Here is a 20,592-nt window from a genome sequence, read left to right as displayed (position 1 = left end):
TATTGGAACACATAATCTGATCATAACACATCATACCCATCATGATATATAAAAAAATATATAATGGAAATTAGAAAATTCAAAATTAAATCTGATAACATAAAATCATCAATTAAAGACCCTAAAAGATGTCCAACGCCTTACAGATGAGTCATTGATGGCTTTAGCCATTAGTTTAATGTCGATGATGGCTTTAGCCATCAATTTTGTTCAGACGCACATTTTCCTTTCTAAAAAGGTACTTGTTTGCGAAAATCGGACAATAGACCCAAATTTCAGTAAATATGTTGCATCTAATTCAGAATTGTATTAAATATGATTCTCATAATAAGAACAAACATAAATCATGTATATATTAGTATATATAAAGATTATATAATCATCATAAGATTATAGAAGTCACATTAATATCAAATAATCAAAACATATACATACATATATATATACATCATCTTGTATCAACATCAAAACATCATATATTACATGCATGCTTATATAACGTAAAACATGTAAACACGTAAATGAATTAAACACTTTTCGCAAGTAGCTCTGATGTCATTAAGTGTTTCAAAGTATAAAACGCAACAAATACTATGATTAAAAACGTGAAAAATAGAATTTTTGAAATCCTAAGTAGGATCCTTGCGAAAAATAGATATTTAATTCGTACATCAGATTGTTTAACTTAAGAAGTTTTACGAGTTAGTTGACTAATGGAGATCCAAAACTTGTTCAATCACCAAGCTACCTGCTCTCCCGATCTACGCTATATCGATATTCACACGGATGCTTGAACTTAATGATTAGTTGTGTACTAGCACAAAGTAGTTTCTTCTTGCTCTCTTCATCTTCTCGCATGGTCAATAGGGTTTTTAACAGGAGTTTTTAAATAAAAATCAGATGCAAGAGATATTATATAGAGAGTGGAAAAATGAATTATAACTCTTATCTAATTAAGAGTTATTATTAATTTAAAATTCATTTTTGTATTATAATTAAGTCTTACTTAATTATTTAACAATAGGATTTCATAATTAATATTAGTAAATTCATATCATTATTTATCTAATTAATTAAGTCATACTTAATTAATATTATAAATAATTTAAATTACTTTAATTTAATTTAAATCTAAATTTAAATCAAATAATCTTTCAAGCATTCTTTATGTGTGACCCTATAGGTTATTATTATATTGGCAATGAATTTTAAATCTAATTTAAAATCGTAAACAATGAGCGTCATCTAATAGTACATCATTGCTACCCAAGTAATAATAATTAAATTGGTGATCGATTAAATATTTCATGAATAATGTATAATGTAATATAATCCCTTTAACCACATATTATAGATTAAACTAAAGGCATGTAATGTGTCATCCTAATCATAGTTTAATCCAGATTTCCTTGATCAATGAGTAGACTATTGTATCAAATCAACATATGAGCGGGGCAACCTCATAGTCTAGCTCATACAAGAGGCCAATAATATCACTCATAAAATAAAAGGGTCAAATCATTTCTAGATCGTTCATATTTCTTATACATTCATAATATACCTGAAACACACTTTTAACATTACCCAGTCAAAAAGTAACTTTTAATGTAATCAAAGTACATTAATTCTCGTATAGAAATATAATTATTTCAAGTCTAAGGACCATTACATCATTATCATTGAGAAAATTATTTATGTCACAATAGACATGTAGAATATCACATTGGGTCTTTCCAATACCATCTACATTTACATATGCATGTAATTTTTGAATTGAGTATCATTATACCTATGATCAATGAGATGTGATCATCAGTCAATAAAGAGTATCATTATACCTATGATCAATGAGATCTGATCATCAGTCAATAAACACACTAGTCTTAATGTATTATCATTATCCCTTAATAATTATACTTGACTAGAGATCTATAGGAATACTGATACTATTCTTATAATCTCATTTCTAAATCACGTACTTAGAGATATAGATTGCATATCATATTCCAAGGACATTTATTAATCCAACATAAATATAGCAGTAAATTAAGACATAATAAATTATAAAGAGAATAATCGATATAACATAAACATTAATAATCTAAATGTTTTAAACTAAAACAGAATAATGTTTTCTTTAGAGCATAAACACTTATAGCCACTGAGAAGGAAAATATGGTAGAGTGTTCAAAGCTCCAAACCCAGGAAGACCAATTCTGGAGGGATTTCGAACACGAATTTTTAAGGAAATTGCTACAACTGTGATAAAGTGGGTCATAGGTCTTCTAACTGCAAGAAGCCTCAGATGGCTAACAAGAAGAAAAAAGCAAACACGGTTGATGATATCTCCAAGGAGATGGGTGACATAGACCATATGCTACAATCTCTGAAGTGAACCTAGTCGGCTCTAATCTGCATGAGTGGTGGATTGATACTAGGTAGCAAGTGGGTTTTCAAAAAAAGGTTGAAAACTGATGGAACTATCGACAAGTACAAGGCGGGACTAGTAATCAAATGATACAAGCAATAGAAATGCCTTGAATATTTTGACACATATTTTCCAGTAACGAGAATAATGTCTATAAGGATGATGTTTGTTATCATCACAATGCAAAATTTAGAAGTACATCAAATGGATGTGAAAACAGCTTTCCTAAATGGGGATATAGATGATTAAATCTATATGGAACAACCTGAAGGGTTTATTATCCCTGGACAATAAAGGAAAGTTTGTAGACTGATGAAGTCACTGTATGGCTTGAGGCAAGCGCCTTTGAAATGGCATGATAAATTTGATGAGGTCGTGTTGGCAGTGGCTTCAAGATTAATGAATGTGATAGTTGTGCATATTATAAGGATAACGAGAGCAGTAATGTCAAGGAAAATGATAATTGTTATTTCATGATGACATTGTATATAGATGATCTACTTATTATCAGAAGCAATGATAAAGTGATCCAAGCTACGAAGGACATGTTGAAGTCGAGATTCGACATGAAAGATATGGGACTAGAAAATGTGATTTTAGGAATCCAGATTTTTAGAACATTAGAGGGACTTGCATTGAGTCAACCTTATTTTATTGACTAGATCCTTAAGAAGTTTCTTAATGATGACTTTGAGAAAGCTAGAACATCTGTGGATATGACTTTGCATCTATCCAAGACAAAGGTGTTGCGGTTTCCCAATTGGAATACTCGAGAATAATTGGAAGTCCGGTGTACCTAATGTGTTGTACACGACCAGAATTTTCATACTCAATTAGCAAGTCGACGAGGTTTACGAGTAATTTGGGAGCTGATCACTGGAAAGCGGTCACAAGGGTACTGAGGTACTTGAGAGGAACTCGAGACTATGGACTGCACTATAATAGATATCCAGCAGTATTAGAGGGATATACTGACGTAAACTGGATATCTAGAAAGAAGGCCCTAAAGTGTACAAGTGGCTATATGTTTACACTAGCCGAAGCGACAATATCATAAAAATCTTCAAAAAAAAGCGTGATAACGCATTCCACGGTGGAAGCTGAGTTTATGGCACTAAAAAGAGGCTGAATATCTAGACCAATTTTTAGAGAATATTCTATGATGGCCAAATCCCGTGACTGCAATAGGGATATATTGTGATAGTCAATCAGCTATTGGCAGAGCACATAGCACGATGTATAATGGAAAGTCCCTCACATACGATGATGATATAGTTTCATTAGACAATTAATCTCAACCAAAATTATCACTATTACTATATATCGTCAAAGGATTATATCATGAATCCGTTAACCAAAGGGTTATCAAGAGAAGTGGTTGAGAAATCATCGAGAGGGATGGGCATTAAGCCTATTGCTTAACGGCATCATAGTGGATACCAACCATTGCTGACTGGAGATCCAAAGAACTTGGTTCAATGGGAAAACTAAATCATGATGACCAAATCACTATGGGGTTAACCTCTGGCATATTCTCATGATGAGGATAAAGTGAGACATGTAAGGTACAAGGTTAAGCTTTTGAGCTTTTCATGATCTTTGGTGAATACATGGAGTTAAGAAGTGAACGCATGGAATTCAGTTGAGTAAACGCAGGTTACTCTGTAATATATATGTCACTTATGTGAGAGAGAAGTGGGTCTGCTTCAAAGGAGAATTGTGAGGCACAATTCTTTAGAAACACCTGCAAAACCAGGACGTTGTTCCATGGCCAAAATGAACATTCTCATTAGAATTAAATGAGTCAGAAAAAGCATATCATCATTTACACAAATGGTCGAACAGTGTATGTACAAGCACGTCTACTCTCTACTAGTATAGTTGGTACGCTTATATAAGCGAAGGTTCAAAGAGCATTTTATACCTATCGTATGCTATATATGATCAAAAAAACTATCACCAAGTCAAACTCCATGACTCTGTATTTGGTGTGTGCTACTAAAACATCAATCTCATCCATGTGGGGGATTGTTAGTAAATGTGGATAGTAGTCCCACATTTTCAAGTCAATTTAAGCCATAATTGAGTGGATTAATATTGCGTGCGTGCAACAAGTGACATTTGGAATGTGCTCTCCTCCGAGAGAGATTTTCGAGGCACTTTAAAACACCCAAAATGACTAAGAGATGAATGTGATATGGTCATCCAAAGTTAGTCTCTTAGTAGTGGAAATTTATGAAAGAAATGAAAGTCCCACATTATTTTTGTAAAGGAGTATACATAGCTTTATATAGTAAAACACTTATGTAGTGTTCAAATGTGTTACTTATGTATTGATCCAACACTTACGTGCGCGCATAGGGTCAAAATCATGGGCTTTCGAGGGGGATCCCAAGTCTTCGGAAGCCTTGGGCTTGCCCACATGCGCGATGTGCGGATACGAATGTAGCAGAAAATTGGTCTAAATAATCATAGACTAATTTTGCTAAATTTAATTTCCACTGGGCTTGGGCTCTTAAAAGTTTAATTTGGTTTTGAATACGAATTATTATAATTGATTTTGCATAATAATAAATTTGATTCAATTACGGATTTAATTTATTAACTGACTAATTAATTAGCGCGTCTAATTAAATATACAGGGAGTAGCGCACACATTTTCTCGAACCTATATAACATCGTAAAAGGCTTAGTGTTTTTCATTCATTCGATACACACAAACATATTCGCCTTCTCAACATAAACCCTGTTCTTTCTTTGTTTCGGTGATAGTTTTTTGCTCCGTTCTAGTTCGCTCAAGGTGCTGTTCGCGTAACATCTCCATTTTCTCACTTTATCCTAGGAGGCTATCGAGTCGCACATATGGTGAGATGCGAAATAGATTTAAGGAGTTAGTTATACGATTGGGCTTGACAACCTCTTCGTTCATAACCTTTTTGTTTATTCGTAATATTTATGTATCTTTTATTTACACGCACACAATCATTTATATGTATTAATTGCAGATTGTTTCAAAAATTTCTCATACAATTGCTTCTCAAATTTGAAAGACTTTCTGGACCCTTTCACAAGTACTGTGAAACTTTTCATCTTACATAGCTTCATAGTTGAGATAGACCGAACATTAGCCAACATACTATTTTTTTGTAACTTAAGTATATATTAAAGCTAAATGGTGTAATAAAGGCTTCTTTCCCGTTCATCCTAATGTAATTAATTAACTCATATTTCAAAGTAATTTTTCAGTCCAAAATTAACAAGCATATTCATCTCGTAAAAGTTGTCTGCAAGGAAACTTTTCACAAGTTTTCATTCACAGAAGTTCCTTCTATAGCAAGTATCACATGCCTTCTGTAGAATTTATTTGTAATTTTGTTATTTATACTCACTTAACAAAAAATAAAAAGAAAAGCTTATTACCTATGTCAATAAAAAGTGAAATTTCGTCATGTGAAGACAATTTGCACCTATCCAAAATAAACTGTCAAAGGCTGAAACATCTAGAAATACACTTGTGCAACTGCACGATTGTAAGCTTCTCTCAAAATCTTATTAAAATATGAGTCAAGAGAAATAGCTTATGCAGATTTGGATCCAATTGCATATATTCTTTCCCATAAGTTTTACTCTAATTTCTAATTGATTGCGACTATCAATTCTTCTTCTTTTTCTATTTCATTAGTAACATCAACTGAAATTTTTAAAATTAAGACATAATCATACAACAACAATAATTACCAGAATTAAATGAGGTAGAACCATACCATTAATCACCATCTATATCATTTTGTTTCAATGCAATTCTGCAAAAGAATTTCCATACTTTTCACTCTTCAAATTCTTCGTAGCCTTTAACTCATTCATCTATCTCCCTCTTTTTTGAATTACACGTCATCTCTATAAATCAGGATAAATATTTACATATGCAATTTTATTCATAAAACTTGAAATTGTTTTCATAATCACTATTATTTCTTTATAATATTACAATAATTTGACTAACATTTACATATGCAATTCTGACTACTATAGTTCTAGATGAACAAAATTACAGTCAGTGGCAAAGATTAATGAAAATTGCACTGTCTTCTAAACTCAAGCTAGGGTTTGTTGATGGCAGATATGTGCAACCTGCTGCAACCTCACCGTTGTTTACACATTGGATGTGATACAACAATATGACCACTTCTTGGTTATTGAACTCTATAGCTAATAACATTCGTAGCAGTATTGTATACATGTGGTCTGCCAAGTAAATATGGTAGGATTTACATACCAGATATGCACTAAAAAATATGCCAAAGTTGTTTAGTCTTTGAAATGAAATCGTACATTTGTCTCAAGTTATGTTGTCTATTGCTGCTTATTTCACCAAGTTCAAGGCTATTCTTAATGAGCTTGAATGTCTCGCTTCAATTCCGAGATGTGTATGTCAGCAGTGTGCATGTACAATCAATGTCAAACTGGACAGCCATGAGAAAAACATTCAACTAACTATTTCTAATGGGATTCAATAACCAATTTAGGGGGAATTTGAGGTGAAATTCTACTCATGACTCCCTTACCTTCTCTAATTCAATGTTATGCCATGCTACTTGTAACGCCCTCCAGACCCGGGGTATAAGTCTGGGGGTTACTAGCTAATTACCAAACCTATACAATCTGATTAACAAATAATAAAGAAATGAATCTAAACCCTTTTAACACTAACTAGGACCTTTTTAGGTTGAAGTATGAAAACAAGAACCACTAACTATTTTATTACAAACCAAATTCAAAATCTTACAAACTCTCTTTATTACAAACCATTGTCTAACCAATTTTAAACTAATTTTATTTTTTATTCAAACACACACACTAACTATCTACACTCCACTTGTTCGGGCAACTCAAAGCTTTCTTCCTGGATTGGGATCAACACCTTGGGTATGAGAGGATCCTGAGGCTTGACCCGCTTCTTTACCACTCGAGTCCTGATGGGTTTCATATTACTTCTTAATTGAAAACAATAAGGTGAATAACAACAAAAAGGGGTGAGCCAAAAATTGCTCAACAGGTCCGCAAAATATAAATAGTGTTTAAGCAGTTTGAAGTGAAACGGTAACCCGGGTATATCTGCAAAGATATATCCCTGCGAGAATCGAAAGAAGGCCATTACTGGGGAATACAAACGAACTAAACTGGACACATGTTCGCATTTCTACCCTGCTGATCAGCCAGGATACAGTGCAGATCTATATCCCACTGTATAGATCCCATCGGGCACCCAGGTACTACTCAAAGATCCGGTTATGTCCCGGTCCTTAGGATTAAGTAAACTTAATCCCCAAAGTATCACTATCCAGTCCATGGAATAGCAACCGGAACAATCGGTATACTTTGATATATTCTAATAACCAGAGTATATCAATATTTGTGAGTAACAATTGGTATATGAATAATGAATCCAAATAAAAAGGAGAAATCAAGAATCGAAATGAAATATGAACAAAAGAATCAAAAGAGTGCAAACGTGATAAGAATCTGAAGAATTATCACTATTCTGAAAATAGAATAGGGGAAAAACTTACCTTCTGTGGGACTCACTGCAAATATGTCACCTTCGCCTATTACCAACTCAACCTGCCTTGCTGGCTTAGCTTTTGTTAGAGAAATAGACTGATTTAGTCATTTCGTACTTCAATTGCGTCTTGAATCGACTTCACATCGTTCCTATTATCTACTCATGCGCTTATGACTAACTCGTATATTATATATTAGCAAGTAAAACTCGATTAACCACATAATACACATAAGCACAAAAGCATATAATCATTTTTATAATTAAAATAATTTTTAGAATCAAAATTGACTCGCTGATCGCTCAACTGATCATTATCTGACTCGTTTCCTATTTTCAGAATTTTTCGGACTCGTCTAGGCATGCAATTCGACTGATAATCAAGCAGGTAATAAAGTCAACTAATTTCTAGAAGAAATAAGGCTCTAATATTATTTTCAATGAAAAGAATTCATTTTTCCAAGTCAAAGGGCTTTCGTTTCGCTCGAATCGGACTAACGGTCTAATTAATATCAATTAAACACGGATAAATCAATTTATTATTCAATATGAATAATTATTACTAATTTTTAAACCCTAAAATAATTTTTAAATAATTATTTAAGAAAAATCAGAATTTAAAATGATTTTTATATAATTTTTGGAATTAAAATAAATTTATTATGATTTATTGAAAACTATTTGATTAATTATCAAAATAATTAATCATTTTTAAATAATTAATAAATAATAAATAAATAAATAATAATAAATAATTAATCAATAATTGAGAAAATAATTAAATCTGATTTTTAGAAAATATTTCAGAATTATTTATAATATAAATCAATTAATTAACTAAATAATTAATTAATCAATTTATAAAATAAATAAAACTAATTTTATAATTAAAATAAAAATAATTTGCAAGAACATTTGTCAGACAGCAAATCCTGACAAAATAGATCAAACCCGGGTTGCAAATCGGGTTGCAACCGGGTCACCAAGAACAAGAAACGGGTCGGAATGAACCCAGAATCTGGTGAGGATTCCGGTCACCGGCCTATTTTCCGGCCAGTCTAATTACCCCTCAATTCGACTCTATTTTGCTCCATTTTTTCTGTCCATTTCATTTGAAATCAACACAGCAACCCATCACCGTCTTCATCAACCATCAACGACGCCCGTGTCTTCTTCTCCGGTGAAAACCATCAAACTCCGACGAGTTTTTCCAGATTCTGATGAAGTTATTTTTGGGACAAATCACGAATCATTTGTACTCGTTTTTACTGGGAATTGATTTCAAATTCGGTTCTAAACAGTATTCAACCATTAACATCACCCAATAACCCTCAGGCTAAGTTCTCCGATCTAACCGACTTAAAGTCCGGCCAAAATACGATTTCACTAATTTGTACATCAAAATCCACGTTCTATATATGAAAATAAAGCTTATAACACACACAATCAAACCCCTATACTCTATTATATCTCAGTTATCTCTAAAATCAAAAATGATCAAACAAAAAAATACATAAACCCTAGATATAGTTCTATCAATTCAAGCAATCGTCTGTAAAATTAATTAGCAGGAATCGATCATAAATCATCAAATAAAGCTATTTACAATATCAAAACATGATTTTGGTACCAGAAACCGAAAGAACAGATTGAGAGGATCGAGTTGGATACTCACATCGATCGATTTGATGCTCAGAAACGTTCAAAATCGGTGATTGATTCTCGACCCGAAATACGACCCGACTTGTTCTTCAGAGAATTTCCAGAAAATTTGCAGAATTTTTATAATTAATTAATTATAATTAAATAATTATTAGGCTATTTATGGTAGAAAAATTAATACTCCTAATAAAAATTAAGGCCCTAATTCTATACTTTTTAAAATTAATAAGCCCCTAATTTTATAATTTTTGAGTATTAAAATTTAATTTATAAATATTTTATATATACAATATATATGCCAAAATTTCCCAAAAATTGTGAATAATGCAAAAATACAAAGAAATGGTATAAGTAAAAGTCCTAAAATTTTTAAAAAAATGTGATTTTTGTGGGGTTTTTAACACCCAATGGGGTCGGAAAAGTCATATTTTGCAAAACGAGAAAATTTATAAAATGACTAGATGTTCAGAATAATGCGATGGTAATAGCCGTTTGATGAAAATAAGGCCCATTATTTTATTTGAAATACCTGCTTTAAAATCATGGTTCGGTTCGTAAAACGTTTGAAATGAAAGCTATGAATGCAAAATAAAATATCTTAAAAATACCAGAACGACACAGAATGCACGTAACACATAGCAATTAAGGTTTGACAATTAATTCCACGTAAATGACACATTAACACACATAATTTATTATAAATATGATATAATACAGACGTAAATTCCCAGACGTTACATCCTCCCCCCTTAATAGGATTCTGTCCTCAGAATCTTGCTATGAAAACAAATGAGGATATTTCTCTAACATTTCACTCTCAAGTTCCCAGGTTGATTCTTCAACCATAGGGTTTCTCCACAATACTCGCACTAAAAACACAGACTTATTTCTCAACACTTTCTCTCGCCGATCTAAAATTCTTATCGGCTGTTCTATAAAAGACAAATCAGGTTGGATATCTATCGGTTCATACTCTATTACATGCCTAGCATCAGGATTATATCGCTTAAACATCGACACATGAAACACATTGTGAATATGTTGCATATGAGGCGATAAAGCTAATTCGTACGTGACTTTTCCTACTTTCTTCAAAATTTCAAACAGTCCGACGTATCGTGGTTTCAATTTACCCTTGTTGCCAAATCTGGTCAATCCTTTCCATGGAAATATTTTGAGTAATACGTGTTCTCCTTCCTGGTAGTCCATATCCTTCCTTGCTTGATCTGCATATTTGCGTTGCCTGTTTTGTGCTGCATCCAATCATTTTCGAATAAATTCTATCTTTTCTTTAGTCTGTTGGATTAATTCTGGACCCAAAACCTTGTGTTCTCCAACTTCATCCTAATGTACTGGTGATCTGCATTTTCTTCCGTACAACGCTTCGTACGGTGGCATTCCAATGCTTGTGTGATAGCTGTTGTTGTAAGAAAATTCAACCAAAGATAAATGCTCATCCGAACTCCCTTCGAAATCAATCGCACAAACTCTTAGCATGTCCTCAATTGTTTGGATAGTTCTTTCGCTTTGCCCATCGGTTTGTGGATGATAAGTGGTACTCATGTTTAGTTTAGTTCCAAGACATTCTTGAAATTGTCTCCAAAATCTTGAGTAGAAATGGGGATCTCGATCAGACACGATAGTGTTAGGGCGAAAACACGCGCTAATATTCACGCAAGTATACGCGTTCGTAAGTAATATAGAATACTTTCTAGTTCGTTCCCTCAGAGACTCAGACTAAATTATTGTCTAATTAAACTCACTCACCAATGTATGATTACTCCTCAATGTTAAGACACTAACACTTAAAATTATTGATTAAATATTAACTATAATTAACTACTTAATTAATCACTTAACTAACACTTCAATTTATCAATAATAAAACACTCATGAGATCACAACTTCATTATTACTTCCTTCTATAGCCATTGTTATTACCTTTAGCATGTGACAGTAATGATATTAATCGAATAACACGAAACTGATAAAAGCCAACTTTCATTGTACTAATACCATTCTACCAAGCATCCACAATTAAGATAGAAGTTGAATAGTCATCAATTATGTTGAGTTCCCATATGTCCACAAAAATTGACAACACAATGATTTAAGCAAAAGTTATTCCTTTTGATTATACAGGGCAAATAAAACTGTTAGAATTACCCACTAATCATGCACAACGTACATGAACCTATGCTAGTATGGCAAGTTCTAAATCCCAAGATCCACCGTCGCTTCACAAGAGATTAACACCCTATCTTATATGTTCGCGACGCACATAAGACGAATACGCGCAACCAATACTAGATATCATACAATCATCACACACTAAAGTATTAAAAAATTAACTAAAGAATTCCATAATAAATCCGTCGCAACCCCCTGATCACGATTAGCCCATAATAACACTTATCGTCTTCATGGGTTCATATGAAATCATGATAAACAAACACAAGAAAATAATAACTAAACTAATTATATTAAAACAGAGTACGTCACAAGAGTAAATAAGTTCAAAGCAAGAAAACAAGCATCCAACGTTACAACGAAACAAGAATCACAAGAATATATGATTCCTCTTCGTTGCGGTGTGCTAAATCGGTCTTCTTCCTTATCTCCTTCGCTCCTTGCGTAAAAACATAATCTTCTTCAAATCACACTTGTGAAAACGTCTCAAATCTACTTATATAATAGTCCCATAAAACTCAGATTACATAGAAGTGGAAACCAAACAGAAGTAGAAGTCCTAAAATAATTTATCTTTTTTCCCGACCATGCGCGGCCGCTCAGCATAGCTGAGCGGGCGCTCAGCATGCTGCGCGGCCGCTCAGCAATGCTGAGCGGGCGCTCAGACCTCTACTGGAAAAAATTCTGATTTCACTCCGTTTCTTCGCCATAATCTGCCCGTTTCTTTCCTCTCGCAATGGTAAACACATGCCAAGGCTTATTCTTGATGATTCCTCCCCCGAAATGCAACTAAAACCCTGAAATGCATAAACACTAGAAAAACGCATCAAATACACAAAATACTTGATTTCAAGACACCAATTTAAGCCATTTTAAGACGTTCTATGTGGTATAAAATGCCACTTATCACACCCCCAAACGTAAATCGATGCTTGTCCTCAAGCGTCACAGACTCAAATAAAAACATGCATGAATGCAATCTATATGAAAATGCAGCGATCCCCCTTACTATAATTAACCAACCAAATTGTCACATCTCAACGAATGCCGTTAGACAACTAAAGATCAACAAACTCATGCAAACGGACATACAGCCAGAAACGTGGTGTGTGCAAATGCTTAACAGATATGCTTCGGAACTAGACCAATTACTATGACTAGACTATCCTCAAGACAATCCTACGATTATACAAAGAAAAAAAAAATTCTAGGCACAAAGTGATATATAACACTACAAGAACTCTGGAGCTTACTGCGGAATCGTGCTTTTTATTTACAACTCAAATGCTTATTTGACTGTGCAATGAGTGAGGTCCACAAAAGACTTATACAATGGTATCCATGTAACGAGCGTTAGGTTAGCGGATCCCAGACTCTAAAAGCCTTAGGTCACTAGGCATAAAGTCCCCTAAGAACTTAATAACTCGAATACCAAAGAGCCCACTCTTGATCAATTATGCAAATTTTTTTTTTTTTTTGTAACTTCTGAGCAAGTGCGTTTCGCTCCATCTTGCTCAACCCTAGACTACTCGCACCATATGCGAGCTGGCTACTAGCCATTTGACGCCTAGCCACACTTAGCAACAACTTCCATATTTTTTCTCTAAATTTTTTTCTTTTTCATGCCTTTATCACTAAGAACCTATAATCGAATTCTAAGCATAATAAGCAGATTGACCTTGAAAACAACTAAATCATAACAACAATCTAGCCCTTACGCATTCTCTAAGACTTAGTGGACTTACAATTGTTTCTAGCATGCATATCAACCTACACAACTTTAAATCACTTTAATGCTATCACTACACTCGCATCAATATCACAATTCAGACGATTAATCATTGCAAAAGGGATCATGTTAAATGCATGAGCTACATGACATTCATAACAAAAAAAAAACTATATGGCATAAATTATGCAACTATATGAACTAAATTATCATGAATATGCAACTAAATGACACACACACAATATTCCTTAACTACCACCCCCAAACTAAAAATCTTCACTGTCCTTAGTGAAAGTAGTAGAAAGGAATACAAGGTATACCTACTCGGAGTCATCATCATCATCACCCTCAGTGGGTGGAGTATCAGGCGGCGGGTATGCAGAGTCTTCACCAAAAACTGGCCACTGGATATCAGCTCCAAGGCCTCGAAAAGCAGTCCCTAACGCAAGGGTGAGCTCCTGAGCAAATCTGCTCTGCGTCTCATACATGGCATCAATCCGCCGTGAAAGCCTCCTATACTGGGCATCAACCATCCCAGCACCCTCCTGAGCTCTCGAAGAACCAGCCTCATCATGCCCTGGCCTAGCCATAGTAGCACCTCGTGCTGGACGCCCTCCTGGAAGACGATAACCCAGCCCATGCTCCTCAGGCTCACCACCGGTCCACTCCTGCATCCCATTCAGAGTGCCAGAATCAATCGGAGCTGCTGGCAACTGCAACTGCTCATGAGCCGGCCAGTTCACTCCCACTGCTCGGCATAACTTCATAACCGTAGATGCATAAGGGATGTTCATATGCTTTGCTCCCCTCAAAAACTTCAGAATTCCTTGGTACATAAACTCACCAAGGTCCACATAGTATTCCTCATTCAGAATTCCCCACAACAACTGTGCTCTCTCAATTGTGACCTCGTGTGCATGCGAAGAAGGCAAAATATTAGCACAAATAAATGCATTCCATGCACGGGCATACCTGTTCATGGCGATCACCGAAAAGTGACGATACTCATTAGTGCCGGTCCTGCAGGCCCAAACTGTGCCCGGTCGACAGAGAGTTGCACAAATCAAATCCAAGTCAAAATCCTCAGCAGTCTTTTCATTCCAGTTCTCCTCCTCGGGCTTCCTCTCACGCTGTCCAATCACACGGCGAATCGCCGCAGGATGATAATCAACCGTCAGCCCCCGGACCACAGAAAACCCATTCTTTTCGGCCTTTGCGTTCGCGTAGAACTCGCGAACAATGCTCATCGGTACTGCTTCGGGTGACTCACAAAAAGCTATCCACCCCTTCTCTGCAATCATGGGCAGCAACTCACCATCCCTCCCTGATGGTAAAAACCCCCTCTCCTTCAGAATCGGCTTCCCCAACAGCCTAGTGTACTCCTCCTCCGCAGCTCTGTCAGTTAACCGAGGCCTTGCAGCAGTACCCCTCGATGAATCAGCAGTAGGAACTGTGCTGCTGCTGTCAATAGTGCGTGCTCTCTTGGGTGCCATTGATTCGTGAATAAAAGTGTGTAAGAAGTGATTTTTGATGTTTGTGAGAGGGTTTATGTGTAGGAAGTTTTGTGGGAGATATGTAGGATAGGTGTATGTATATATAGGGTGTGGATTAGATTAGGGTTTGGAAATTAAGGGGTAACATGATGGGGTAGTGGGAACAAATCGTGGGTTTATGGGCTAAAACTGTTTTTGTGTGTGTTTTTTTTTTGTTTTTCTCTGAAAAAATTTCTGGTACTCGACCCCTGAGCGGTCGCTCAGCAAAACTGAGCGGGCGCTCAGCTTGCTGCGCGGTCGCTCAGCAAAGCTGAGCGGGCGCTCAGGGGTCACTGGAATTTTTTTTTTTTCAGTCCCTGCTTTCTGATTTTTTTATGTTTTTGGATAGGTTATTAACTTCTAAGGGTTCCTGTAACAACAATTCATGGGTTGCCTCCCACGCAGCGCTTCTTTTTCGTCATTAGCTTGACGTTTCGTACCCTTCTCAAGTAGTCAACAAAATGGCACTAACCACTTCTCGGTTTGCCATGTCCCCATAGTAGTGCTTCAACCGCTGACCGTTAACCTTGAATGCTTGGTCCGGATTATTCTCAAAAATTTCCACCGCTCCATGTGGAAACACAGTTTTGACAATAAAAGGTCCAGACCACCTTGATTTCAACTTCCCAGGAAAAAGTCGGAGCCGAGAGGTAAATAAGAGAACTTGTTGCCCTGGCACAAATAACTTTGGATGTAGCTTCCTATCGTGCCACCTCTTCACCTTTTCCATATACATTTTGTTATTTTCGTACGCTTGAAGTCGAAATTCATCAAGTTCATTAAGCTGAAGCATTCTTTTCTTACCAGCTGCATCTAAATCCAGGTTCAACTTCTTCAATGCCCAGTAGGCCTTATGCTCAAGCTCCGCAGGTAGATGACATCCCTTACCGTACACCAACTGAAACGGTGATATCCCAAGTGGAGTTTTGTATGCTGTTCTGTAAGCCCAAACAGCTTCATCGAGCTTTAAAGACCAATCCTTCCTTGACGGACAAACAACCTTCGCTAGAATGCGCTTTATCTCTCTGTTAGACACTTCCGCTTGACCATTTGTTTGCGGATGATAGGCAGTAGCTACTCGATGATTCACCTTATAACGCTGCATCATAGACGTGAACTTACGGTTGCAAAAATGCGATCCTTCATCACTTATGATTACCCGAGGTGTTCCAAACCTTGTGAAAATTTGCTTATGAAGAAAATTTAGCACTGCCTTTGCATCATTTGTCGGTAAAGCTTTAACTTCGACCCATTTTGAGACATAATCGACTGCCAGCAAGATGTACTGATTATTGCAAGACGAGATAAAATGCCCCATGAAATCGATTCCCCACACATCAAAGACCTCGACTTCAAGCATCACATTTAATGGCATCTCATCCTTCCTTGACAAATTTCCCACTCTTTGGCAACGATCACACCTTAAAACAAACTGATGAGCATCCTTGAACAAAGTAGGCCAGAAAAAACCTGCTTGCAGAATACAAGCTGCCGTCTTCTCACCACCATAGTGTCCACCATAAAACGTGGAATGGCAGTCTCGTAATATCCCCTCCGTCTCACAGAACGGGATACATCTCCTAATGATCTGGTCAGCTCCCTGTCTAAACAAATATGGTTCATCCCACATATACCACTTCACCTCATGCAGAAACTTCTTCTTTTGAGCGGATGTCAATTTAGGAGGCATTATATTGCTGACGAGATAGTTTACAATATCTGCAAACCATGGTTCTTCCTCCTGAATTGCAAACAACTGCTCATCCGGAAAAGATTCATTGATTAACGTCCTATCTTGTGAAGTAGAATCGGGATTCTCCAACCTAGAGAGATGGTCAGCTACTTGATTCTCAGTACCTTTTCTATCTTTGATCTCTAACTCAAATTCCTGAAGTAAAAGCACCCAACGAATGAGTCTCGGCTTCGAATCCTTCTTAGAAATCAGATAGCGAATAGCTGCATGATCAGTGAATACTGTTACTTTCGTTCAAAATTTCTCAAAACCAAAGACTATAGCCAAAAGCTCCTTCTCAGTAGTAGTGTAGTTCAATTGGGTGTCTTACTCGCATAGTAGACCACATGGAAGAGATTTTTCTTGCGCTGTCCCAGAATTGCACCTACCGCATAATCACTAGCATCACACATCATCTCAAACGGTTCTGTCCAATCTGGTGCTGTAATAATTGGTGCAGTGATCAAACTCTTCTTGAGAGTCTCGAATGCTGCCAAACATTCATCATCAAATTTGAAAGGCACGTCTTTCTCAAGCAAATTGCACAACGGCTTAGATATCTTTGAAAAGTCCTTGATGAATCGCTTATAAAAACCCGCATGACCAAGGAAACTACGGATTCCTTTCACAGAATTAGGTGGAGGAAGATTTTCAATGACTCCCACCTTGGCCTTGTCCACCTCCAGACCCTTGCTAGAGACCTTATGCCCAAGGATAATGCCTTCACGCACCATAAAATGACATTTCTCCCAATTGAGCACCAAGTTAGTTTCCATGCATCTTTTGAGTACGGCGCGCAGATTATTCAAACATTCATCATATGAGTGTCCAAAGACGGAGAAGTCATCCATGAACACTTCGACATTATTTCCAATCATGTCAGAGAATATAGCCATCATACATCTCTGAAAGGTGGCCGGGGCGCCACATAACCCAAATGAAACTCTGCGAAAAGCAAACATGCCAAATGGACAAGTAAAGGTAGTCTTTTCCTGATCCTCTGGTGCAATACAAATCTGATTATACCCGGAATAACCATCCAGAAGACAAAAATACTCATGACCCGCCAATCTGTCAAGCATCTGATCTATAAATGGAAGAGGGAAGTGATCCTTCCTTGTGGCTTTGTTCAATTTTCTATAATCCATGCAGACTCTCCATCCTGTAACTGTTCGAGTAGGGATGAGCTCATTCTTTTCATTTGCGACCACAGTGATACCTCCCTTCTTAGGTACACATTGTACGGGGCTCACCCACGAGCTGTCAGAAATAGGATAAATGATGCCTGCATCTAGCCATTTCAGAATTTCTTTCTTCACCACCTCCTTCATGATGGGATTCAGTCTTCGCTGCTATTCCACAGTTGGCTTACTACCTTCCTCTAGCAGAATTTTATGCATACAATATGAAGGACTTATCCCCTTGATGTCTGCTATGGTCCATCCTATAGCCGATTTGAATTCTCTCAAAATCCTTAAGAGCTTGTCTTCCTCACTACCTGAAAGGTCAGCTGAAATAATAATAGGTAACGTAGATGAATCACCTAAAAAAGCATACCTCAAGTGCTCAGGTAATGGCTTGAGCTCCAAGGTAGGTGCTTCCTCTATTGATGGTTTGAGCTTCCCTTCAGCGTTCTTAAGGTCAGAAGTACCAAGAGATTCAAATGGTATGTCCAGCTTTCGCTTCCAGGGAGAAGCGTTCAGATATTGTAATTGCTCGTTGCTATCTTCATCATTGCTGTCAAAATCCCCCACTAAGGCCTTTTCCAATGCATCAGACATTAGCATGTGATCGAGTTCCGAAGTAACCGCAGAATCAATCACATCCACTTTTAAGCACTCTTCATCTTCTGTAGGGAATTTCATTGCCTTGAATACGTTGAAGGTCACATCCTGATCTTGGACCCGCATAGTAAGTTCACCTTTTTGCACATCTATCAAGGTACGTCCAGTAGCCAAGAAAGGCCTTCCCAAGATTATGGGAATCTTCTTATCTTCCTCAAAATCCAGAATAACAAAATCTGCTGGAAAGAAGAGCTTATCCACCTTGATGAGCACATCCTCAACTATGCCCGTTGGGTAAGTAATGGAACGGTCAGCCAATTGTAGTGACATGTATGTGGGTTTTGGATCAGGCAGATCCAGCTTTTTAAAGATCGACAACGGCATCAAATTAATACTTGCTCCCAAATCACAAAGGCACTTGTCAAAAGTCAGATTGCCAATGGTGCAAGGAATGGTGAAGCTTCCTGGATCTTTCAGTTTCGGTGGTAACTTTTGCTGCAGAACAGCGCTGCATTCTTCCGTGAGAGCAACGGTTTCAAGGTCATCCAGTTTCACCTTCCTTGAAAGAATAGTCTTCATAAACTTCGCATAACTAGGCATTTGTTCCAGAGCCTCAGCGAAAGGTATATTGATGTGAAGTTTCTTGAACACCTCCAGAAACTTCCCGAACTGTCTATCCAGCTTTTGTTGCTACAATCTCTTAGGAAAAGGTGGTGGAGGATAGAGCTGTTTCTCCCCTGTATTAGCCTCAGGCAGAGTGTGTTCAACAGTAGTCTTCCTTGGTTCCACCGCTTTCTCCTTTTGCTTAGATTCCTCATCTCTAATTTCAGCTTCTACTTTTTTTGCCTTTTCAGAATCAGCTACTTTTCCAGACCTTAAGGTAATAGCCTTGACTTGCTCTTTAGCTTCCTTCCTGCCTGGTACTTCCGTGTCACTGGGAAGAGTACCAGGTTGACGATTGAGCACTGCATTGGCTAATTGACCGATTTGATTTTCCAAGGTCTTGATAGAAACCGCCTGACTCTTGCACAACAGCTTAAGTTCCTCAAAATCAGCACTAGTAGGTGCAGCTGCACTTCCCTGTTGAGGATATGATTTCCTTGTAGCATACTGCTGTGGTTGCTGGAATCCAGGTGGGTTAAACTATTTACTCACTCCTTGCTGATATGGTGGCTAAATAGCATTCTGATTATTCCCCCAGCTGAAATTTGGATGATTTCTGTTGTTAGGATGATAGGTCGCTGGCACAGGCTGCTGTTGTCGCTGATAATTATTCACATACTGAACAGATTCATTGACAAGAGAACACTGATCCGTAGCATGAGAACCTGCACAAAGCTCACAAACCATAGCTATTTGATTAACTCCGTACATAGCCAGAGAATCAACCTTCATTGATAGCGCTTGGAGCTGGGCTGCAATAGCGGTGGCTGCGTCAACTTCCAGAATACCTGCTACCTTGCCTGACGTCATCCTCTGAGCTGGGTTTTGATGCTCATTTGCAGCCATAGTCTCTATAAGATTATACGCCTCAGTATAGCTTTTAGCCCATAAGGCGCCTCCAGCTGCTGCATCAAGCATGGGCCGAGATTGGGCCCCCAAACCATTATAGAAACCAGTGATCACAATCCAATCTGGCATTCCATGATGTGGACATTTTCTCAACATTTCCTTGTAGCGTTCCCAAGCCTCGCACATAGATTCTGTAGGTTGCTGCGCAAACTGAGTAAGAGCACTCCTCATAGCAGCAGTCTTTGCCATCGGATAAAACTTCACCAGAAACTTTTGCGCAAGATCTTGCCACGTAGTGATGGACCCAGCTGGTTCAGAATGTAACCAGTCTATAGCCTTGTCCCTCAGTGAGAATGGGAAAAGCCTCAACTTGATAGCCTCATCAGTCACGCCATTATACTTAAAAGTGCTGCAGATCTTGACAAAATTCCTTATGTGCATGTTGGGGTCTTCAGTTGCCGCT

The 20,592-nt window shown here is 37.0% G+C and overlaps 1 non-coding gene across 1 annotated transcript; it reads left to right on the top strand.

Moving 5' to 3' along the window:
* Nucleotides 1-20,256: 20,256 nt before the first annotated feature.
* On the top strand, nt 20,257-20,363 carry LOC141694144 (small nucleolar RNA R71). Its single transcript, XR_012563471.1, has one exon. It is a non-coding gene; the product is annotated as a small nucleolar RNA R71 (small nucleolar RNA).
* The last annotated feature ends 229 nt before the right edge of the window (nt 20,364-20,592 follow it).

Source organism: Apium graveolens, chromosome 10, assembly GCF_009905375.1.
Source record: "Apium graveolens cultivar Ventura chromosome 10, ASM990537v1, whole genome shotgun sequence".
NCBI lineage: Eukaryota > Viridiplantae > Streptophyta > Magnoliopsida > Apiales > Apiaceae > Apium > Apium graveolens.
The sequence above is the reverse complement of the archived record's forward strand: the minus strand, read 5'-3'. Positions and strand labels throughout refer to the sequence as shown.